At 46.9% G+C, this 9,627-nt stretch overlaps 1 long non-coding RNA gene across 1 annotated transcript; it reads left to right on the forward strand.

Annotated features, from left to right (window-relative positions):
• Positions 1–597: 597 nt before the first annotated feature.
• On the forward strand, positions 598–3,464 carry LOC127316999 (uncharacterized). The gene is made up of 2 exons (XR_007860763.2): positions 598–1,213; positions 1,819–3,464. It is a non-coding gene; the product is annotated as an uncharacterized lncRNA (long non-coding RNA).
• The last annotated feature ends 6,163 nt before the right edge of the window (positions 3,465–9,627 follow it).

Genomic DNA, 9,627 nt, shown 5'->3' on the forward strand with positions numbered 1-9,627 from the left:
CTTAAGGTGATAACTTCATTATAAAGTTGAATTTATTAATAACTCTGAAAAATAATATTGGATTTTACATTATATTATTTTAAAAGACTTAATGAAATAGGATAAATACTATTAGGGTTTAGGTTTTAATTAGTAGTTGAAGTAATGATCAATTAGGATTTTCATATGATTAAACATAATCATATGGAACAATTGTGATATTTTAATACAAAGTAATATCTAATATTTTATTGATATGAAAATATAAATAATAAAATTAAATGTTAATATTTAGGTCTTAATAGTTTAAGATTTAGAATTGGTTTTCTAAAATTTAGAGGAAGATCCATATTATCATTATTTTGATTTTTTTAAAGTATTTTTTTCTATTATTTATTTCATTTAAAGGATTAGCCAAATGGCTAAATGTGCTGGCCCAGCTGGTCTGGCTGGACCAGACAAGCCTTGGCCCAAAGGACTGGCCTGGTTTAGGCTCGGTCAAACCCCCATCCCGACTGATCTCTCTTCCTCTCACTGGCACACGTATCGCCTCTATCTCGATCCCCCTCTGCTCCCTCGCGATGTGGTCGCCGACCGCTTCTCTGGCCGATCGCCCGCCACCTCCGGCGCCGCCGCTGATCGGCGAGGATCCGCCCGGCCTCCTTCTGCCAGTCTCCAACCTCCACAGCGCATCCAGCACGCAAGAGCGTACGCACGCGTACCTGCGCGTCGCTGACGGCGTGCCGCCGCACGGTGCTGCTGGTCGCCCCCGCCATCGTCGTTGGCTAGCAAAGCTCCGCCACCAACCTCTTCCTCAATCACCCGCCACCACGAGGCTCGCCGCCCTCCTGCGCGCGCGGCCACGCGAAACCCTAGCAGAGACTCATGTTCGTTGATGCGGACGCGGTGGTCGCCGATTCCGGCTCCCATGCCCCCTGCTACCCATCCTGACTACTGTGACCTCCTCCTCGACCACGAGCCACAACTCGATTATCCTGACGCCGACGACCATCTCCTGGTCCCCTGCATCGATCTGCTCGATGTGGTGATGGTGGTGTGGTGCTTCTGGTCGTGTGTCGACCGCTGTCTCGACGTCGGCGGGACGGCCACTGATGTGCAACCCCTGCGCCCGTGTACCGGTGCTGGTGTGGTGTTGGTGGTGACTACTGCATCCTCGACGCCGGCGGAATGGCATCCTCTGCAACCCCGGCGTCTACTTCTCCGCTACGGCACTGTGAGCTAAATCATTCCCTCTCCTTTGCCTATGTTCAATGTGCTGCAAAATTACAATAGCTTGTTCTCTTTGATATATGGCTTGGAGAAGTGAGGTATGATCCAAATGATCACTGAAGTGTGTGTGGCAGGGATATTACTTGACAATGCAATACCCCAGGTGGTGTTGGATTATGCCCATACTTGTATTTGCTCTTGTTCTGGTAGCTTATGTGAGGCTTATGGTGCTAGGTGGGGTGTTGCTTGGGTTAGTTAAGCTTTTGATTCACTGATACATGTACTAGACTTGATATGGTGTCACTATTGGGATGATTCATCGTCCCAGCACTTGTACTATATTGATACCTTAACACTGTCAAAACTAAATCTACATTCAGTTAAGGTGCTTTTATGTCATGCCCCTATTTGGATGATCTACTCATCCCAGGCATGAGTGTGATCTGCTGTTTCTATTACAGATGAAAATGAATATTCCCTACCCTGATAAACATATCCCTTTACTTATAAGCATGTTTGTGTAAGCTTGAGCTGATCGTGCGAGTTTAATTGTTACGCTAATTATTGTTGGTGTACACACAAGTAAAATGAGATTATTATTATTTGCAGCTTGGCAATTTACTTGATGGCTTGCTGTGACAGCTTGTATGCTTATAGTGCCTCTGATTGCTGCTATGGTACTACTTGGTTGGCTTGGGATGATTTCCTGGACACTAAGTAGTTCCCTGTAACATGTGGATCATTACTAGTGGCTTATGGTGATGATTAAAGCCTATGCATATATGATCTTGGACAGTAGTGTTGTGGGAAAACACAAAATGAGCTTTGAGTTTCTTGTCTATGATCTAGTTGCAAAGTAGCAACTAGAAATGATTTTTCAGGGTTGAATTTTATTTGTGGATCTTGTTGTCCCTTGTTGGATAATCTTAAGCTGATAAGAACAGATATGGCTTGATCTTCTAGCCTTGCCAATGATGCAAAGGCTGAGGCACAAAATGGTAATAAGAACAGATACTTACATGTGCCTCCCTAATTTCTCGATGATGATCATGCATAGCACTTCTATGCACGTCTGAGAGAAATAATTCCTTCTAATCCTCCTGGACTGGATCCAGTTGCAGGGTGGTTGGATCTAAGTGTTGATGCCCTTGGTAGCTTGTCCTTCTGATTTTTCATATATCCAACATGGTTACATGCTTTCCTCTTCGAGCTCCTCCCATTTCCAGCTGCTGAGCTCAGTGATTATTCTTGGTGAACTAGAGATGGCTAAATGATATGTGTTGGCGTACAGAGAAGCTGCAGAAATGGTTTGCTCGTGTGTGCATACTATGGTTTGGCTAGCTGCTGTTGTTTTGCTTTTGTACTACTGAACTACTGATTGTGGCATCGACATCACACAGCAATGCATATGTGTGAGCTGCCGGGGTGTGGCCCCATCTCTTGTGCAGATTGACAATTTGGTTTTCTCCTCTTCCTAGTGCAAGCAACGTCAGTTTGCTCTTATCCTAGTTGGGCCTTTATTTTTGATACTGTCAAGTGTATAATACCATGTCAAGTGTGTAATACCAGTGGACTTTAGTTGTTTGCCAATTGACATGATTACTGGTTGTTTTGATACGTAATTAAGATGATGCATGATTACTAGAATAATGAGATGGATTAGTGATTTAAGTTTCTATTGGTAATCAATACCAATAGTAAACTAGTTTAAATTCCATAGTGACTTTTCCGATTAGGAGCTTGTCTAGGTTTAGAGGGACTGCTCTATTGACTTGTTAACATAGATAAATGGATCAAATATGATTTGTCTTGTCCTTTCTCTGTTATTGATCCAATGCTGCCATTTACCCATATTGCCTACTTGCTGATTATGATCCGAGATGATCCAGTTGTCCCTTTTATGATCCAAAGATGGTTCTCTCGATCCAATGTTGCCTTTAGATTCAGATTGATCCCTCTAGCCACCAATTGGGTATTAGAACAAGTTTCTAATGTCTAATAGTTAAGCTCCAACACATTAAAATGCCTCATCATTGATGATGGCAACATTTTAACATTAACAAACTATTTTCTTGCCTTTGTTGTGTCTTTTGCAGGGAAAGAAGAACAAGAAGATTGGAAGATTGAGATTTAGGACTTCTTTTATTTTCTTTTTGTAATCTTTCTCTATTTCTATTTATTTGAAAAATTGTAAATAATTGGACAATGTTATTTATATTAAAGTTTAAATTATTTATTCATTTGGAATTATTAAATGTGTTTACTTTTACATATTACTTGTTTATGTTCCAATTCAAATTCTTATTTGAATTTCTATCCTTCATATTTGAATTTGAGTTCAAATTGTTTCCCCCCAGAACACAAATTCAGAAAGGTTATGTCGAAATTTGTCGCACCCACATCGATGACTAACTCAATTCCACCGATGTAAAGGAGAACTCGATCACTTTGGAAGTTTTAAACAAAAGCGCGAAAATTCCCCAGATTTTCTATGTATGAATGCAATGCACACATCTGTTTCCTCTATTTTTGTAACCCCAATACCTGGGATATTACAGCATGCCACCACTCGGCCATGTCCTCCGTCCGGCGCCGGCGCCGCCGCGCCTCTTCCATCGTGGCGGCGTCGAACACCGTTATGGTGTCCACCAGTGCTGCCTCCTCCCACGCCTCGTTCGCCGTAGCTTCCGGGTTGATGTCGAACTGCGGTGCTAGAGGTGGTGGAGGTGGTGGTGGAGACAGTGGTGGAGGGATCTGGCCGGCGCCGGGGCAGTTCATCATTGCGCATGTGGTGTTTATGCGACGAGGATTGTGCTTGCGATGGAGAAAGGGGTGCCGGCGGCTGTGGTGGCTACCATTGAGCGGGGGAGACCTTTTATAGACGTCGGCATCGCCATAAGAGGCGGGAAGAGGATAGGAGCGGCAGGAAGAAATCGCGGGAACGCGAGGTGGCATGCACATGCTGGCGATGCGTGGAGGCTGTGTAGCGCCGACGAGACGTCTCGCCTGCCCCTCCGTCGCCATTAAGGCAAAGCTACGATGCTTCGTTCGTGATTCGCTAACGCATCAGTCCCGCCACTCCCCCACCTCGCATTTCTTTGTGTCCGGCGTGCCCGGAGCGTCCCCTGTGTAGCGAGAACAGGCTCAGGGCGCCGGATACCGTATTGGGCCGCGCCGGACGGAAAGGGTCTTTGGGGCGCGTGGCTGGGAACGAAATTTTGTCCAGCGCGTCCCAAATCCCTTTGGGGGCCACTTTGGGGGACGCAGCTGGAGATGCTCTTAGATCTTAAATATAAGATGTTGAGAAAATATCACTTTTCTCACACCTCACATGGCTAAGTCTGGTGCTTGTAGTTCTCCCATAATGTACCCTTTTGGTCCCTTTTGCCTCCCTTTCTCCATGATTATCCATAACACCTAAATACATTTCAAAGACAAAGAAAACATAATAAAATCCTACTAAAACTACTAAATTTGCAAAGCTCATATGAAAGTGAACAAAAAATCATAAGTATGCAAAATAGGCATAGATGCGGCTAACTGGAGCATGAAATGAGTGACAACATGAATAATAGTATACTTAAAAACCTCAGTATAATAGTGCAAAATTTTGAGCTATCAGCGCCGATGGCGGCGTGAAGCCGTTACGGCCAAGCATCGAGTATGTCGTAAACATCCGCCCCGACATTCTTCTGCAGAGGAATGCGGCATTGGTGGAGAGGAGAGGATAACGCGTCGGTGGTGGAGAGTAGAGGATAGCGCGGTGGTAGTGGAGAGGAGAGGATAGCGCGGTAGAGAGCGCACTAAATAAGCGGTGCCAACTCACTGTAGATCATCCGAGACGTCGCATTTACGACGGCGTCTGTGTGTGGAGAACCGGTGACTTCATCGGCAACCGGCCGCAAAGCATACCAGGCGTCGCATTTATGATGCCGCCGTCCGTTGAGTCGCTACCAAAGCGGCCCCACCCGCGAAAACCCCGTGGCGCTTGACGCCGACACACCCGATTCACGTCCTTTGCGAAGAGACTGACACAGGGTTACCTATGTTTCTATAAGGTTCGAAACCGCGCCGACACCTTTCAAAACGCGCCAGCGTGATCTCAAAAACAGCGTCGGCCCCTAAACAGTTATCGGGCTGGCCCACCCGTGGAGATGCTCTAAACAAACGGTCTTAGGCTGGCCATAGTGGTAAGTATCATATTGTAGTATCATGCATATGATACTTGTGTATGGTAGTGGTTAGTATCATGAAGTAGTATCATAGTTATGCTATATTTATTACTTTTTAGAATCTCGATGCAAATGTGCGTACAAGATTTATTTGGCATTAACTTTTCTCGTAACATGTACTATGATATAGTGTCCACCTATCCACCTATGTTACTCTAATCTCCTCTCTCTTTCTTAATTAGCTGTCACATCAGGTTTTTGTGAGATCAATGTGTAAATGTGTATGATACTATGATACCAGCCTTAGAGCATCTCCAGCCGCGTCCCCCAAAGCGTCCCCCAAAGGGTTTTGGGGCGCGTCGGACAAAAAATGCGTTCCAGCCGCGTCCCCCAAAGCCCATTTTTGTCCGGCGCGGCCCGATACGGTGTCCGGCGCCCCGAGCCCGTCCCCGTCCCACAGGGGGCGCACCGGGGACGCCGGACACAACGAAAAGCGAGGCGGGCTTGAAGGAGATATGCCCAAGAGGCAATAATAAAAGTGGTTATTATATATCTTTATGTTTATGATAAATGTTTATATGTCATGCTATAATTGTATTAACCGAAACATTAGTACATGTGTGATACGTAGACAACAAAGAGTCCCTAGTATGCCTCTTAACTAGCTTGTTGATTAATGGATGATTAGTTTCATAATCATGAACATTGGATGTTATTAATAACAAGGTTATGTCCTTGTATGAATGATGTAATGGACACACCCAATTAAGCGTAGCATAAGATCTCGTCATTAAGTTATTTGCTATAAACTTTCGATACATAGTTACCTAGTCCTTATGACCATGAGATCATGTAAATCACTTATACCGGAAAGGTACTTTGATTACACCAAACGCCACTGCGTAAATGGGTGGTTATAAAGGTGGGATTAAGTATCCGGAAAGTATGAGTTGAGGCATATGGATCAACAGTGGGATTTGTCCATCCCGATGACGGATAGATATACTCTGGGCCCTCTCGGTGGAATGTCGTCTAATGTCTTGCAAGCATATGAATAAGTTCATAACAGACCACATACCACGGTACGAGTAAAGAGTACTTGTCTGGAGACGAGGTTGAACAAGGTATAGAGTGATACCGAAGATCAAACCTCGGACAAGTAAAATATCGCGTGACAAAGGGAATTGGTATCGTATGTGAATGGTTCATTCGATCACTAAAGTCATCGTTGAATATGTGGGATCCATTATGGATCTCCAGATCCCGCTATTGGTTATTGGTCGGAGTGAGTACTCAACCATGTCCGCATAGTTCGCAAACCGTAGGGTGACACACTTAAAGTTGGATGTTGAAATGGTAGAACTTGAATATGGAATGGAGTTCGAATATTTGTTCGGAGTCCCGGATGAGATCCCGGACATCACGAGAAGTTCCGGAATCGTCCGGAGAATAAGATTCATATATAGGAAGTCATATTCCAAGTTTGGAAATGATCCGGTGCATTTATGGCAGGTTCTAGAAGGTTCTAGAAAAGTCCGGAAGAAATCACCATGGAAAGTAGAGTCCCGGAGGGACTCCACCTTGCATGGTCAGCCAACCCTAAAGGGGAGGAGTCCAAGGTGTACTCCCCAAGGGTGGCCGGCCAACCCCCCTCATGGAAGGGGGGAATCCCACCCAAGTGGGATTCCCACCTTGGGTAGGTTTCCCTACACATGGAAGGTTTTTGGTTCGGGTCTTATTCGAAGACTTGTAGTCCAACACTTGGGGCTTCCACCTATATAATGAGGGGCATAGGAGAGGGGGCTGACCACTACAAGCCCATAGCTTGGCCGCACCCCTAGGTGGCCGGCCACCCCCTCTCCCAAACCCTAGCCGCCCCCTCTCTCCTCCTCTTCTCCCGCACGCTTAGCGAAGCTCCGCCGGAGATCTCCACCGCCACCGCCACCACGCCGTCGTGCTGCCGGATTCAAGGAGGAGCTACTACTTCCGCTGCCCGCTGGAACGGGGAGGTGGACGTCGTCTTCATCAACAACCGAACGTGTGACCGAGTACGGAGGTGCTATCCGTTCGTGGCGCCGGAGGGATCGTGATCAAGATCTTCTACGTGCTTTTGCAAGCGGCAAGTGAACGTCTACCGCAGCAACAAGAGCCTCCTCTTGTAGGCTTTGGAATCTCTTCAAGGGTGAGACTCGATAAACCCCTCGTTGCTACCGTCTTCTAGATTGTATCTTGGCTTGGATTGCGTGTTCGCGGTAGGAAATTTTTTGTTTTCTATGCAACGTTATCCTTCAGGGCTCCCACATGTCGGTGACTATTTGCATAAACCGTTGGTTCGCGCCTCTTTTCTCGTCGCTCCTTCGTTCCCGCGCCTCCCACCCCACCGCCGCCGCTGGATTTCCCGGCCGGTTGGGCGCCTGATCTCTGCTGAGAGTCGGAACCGTTGTCGCGGCTGGGGCTCCCGCCGGTCGTGCCACCGCCGCCGCGTCGCCAGCGCGTCCTAGAACGCGCCGTCAAATCCGCCCCACCTCCGCGCACAGAAGGTGCTCGACAACTTGCCAGGCGATTGGCCGCTGTTTGTTGCGTCGTCTGCCTCGGCGCAAATTTTACCATTTAATTTGCTTCAGCCATGGACAACGACGATGAGATGGTTGCCCTGCTGCTGGAGGACGAGCAAGCCTTCGACGACGACCTGCGGGAGCATTTGCTGATCATCGCGTCCCTCCAGGAATTGCTCGACGCTGAGGCGGAGAAGAGGAAGAGGCCGCGCCGCGGAGGATCAAGGCCGGGAAGAAAGAAGTCGAAGCCCCGGCAGAGGATGGAGGGGCATGCCATGCTGCACAACGACTACTTCGCCGACGACGCAACACAGGCCGACAATTTTCGGCGCCGGTACATGATGAGCAAGGGGCTGTTCATGAATATCCTCCACGGCGTTCGAGAGTTTGACCCCTACTTCAAGCTCAAGGTCGACGCTATAGGCGTCCTCGGGTTCTCGTCAATTCAGAAGTGCACCGCCGCCATGAGGATGCTTGCATACGGAGCACCTGTCGATACACAGGACGACTACCTTCGCATGAGTGAGTCTACTGCCATTGAGTGCATGTACAAGTTTTACCGAGCTGTGGTGGGAAAGTTTGGCAAATACTATTTGAGAGGGCCAACTGAAGAAGAGACTGCAAGGATCATGGCACAAAATGCTGCTAGAGGATTTCCTGGAATGCTTGGAAGCATCGATTGCATGCACTAGGCATGGAAGAACTGCCCGTTTGCTTGGCAAGGTATATACAAAGGCCGTCATGGATATTGCAGTGTGGTGCTTGAAGCTGTGGCAGATTATGACCTGTGGATTTGACATTCTTTCTTTGGCATGGCGGGATCACACAATGATATCAACGTGTTGCAGCAGTCTCTGGTGTTCAGCAGACTAGTGGAAGGACATGCTCCACCATGCAACTATGAGATCAATGGCCACGAATATACCAAAGGCTATTATCTAGCCGATGGTATATATCAAAAATGGGCCACTTTTGTCAAAACAATCTCGAATCCATCAGGTCTGAAGAATTCTCACTTTGCTACGCGACAGGAGGCTTGCAGGAAGGATGTCGAGCGGGCATTTGGTGTGCTTCAAGCACAATTTGCCATTGTCCCACACTCTGGGCTGGTCTCACGACCAAATGTGGGAGGTGATGCAGGCTTGTGTGATCATGCACAACATGATCATCGAGGATGACCGCAAGAATCATGCTAGGTCACATGTTGGTCCCTATGAGTGTCAAGGCCCTCTTGCGGAGGTTGATCATGAGTTGCCTGTAGATTTTGCTGATTTTCTCGTCATGCACGCAGAGATCCGTGACAGCAATGTGCATGAGCAACTTCAAGCTGATCTCATTGAGCATTTGTGGAGGATCAAAGAAAATACCGTGGCACCTTGATGTAGCATCTACCCCTATTTATTATATTTGTTTACTTGTTTTATTATTTGTTGTAATTTAATTTAAAAACAATCCTCGCAAATATTTTTATTCATATGATATATTTGATAAATGGTTCTGTGTTAAAAAAAGTAATTTAAATGTTTGGGGGCGGCGTTTGGGGGACGCGGCTGGGGAGCGACGTCCTCCAAAGGAGGCGGCACGAACAAAAACACGTCCCCCAAACGCGCGGTTTGGAGGACGCTTTGGGCGGCTGGAGATGCTCTTAAACATGCAACCACGTTCTAGTATTTTTACGAGGTCTGAGGAAA

Source organism: Lolium perenne, chromosome 1 (assembly GCF_019359855.2).
Source record: "Lolium perenne isolate Kyuss_39 chromosome 1, Kyuss_2.0, whole genome shotgun sequence".
Classification (NCBI taxonomy): Eukaryota; Viridiplantae; Streptophyta; class Magnoliopsida; order Poales; family Poaceae; genus Lolium; species Lolium perenne.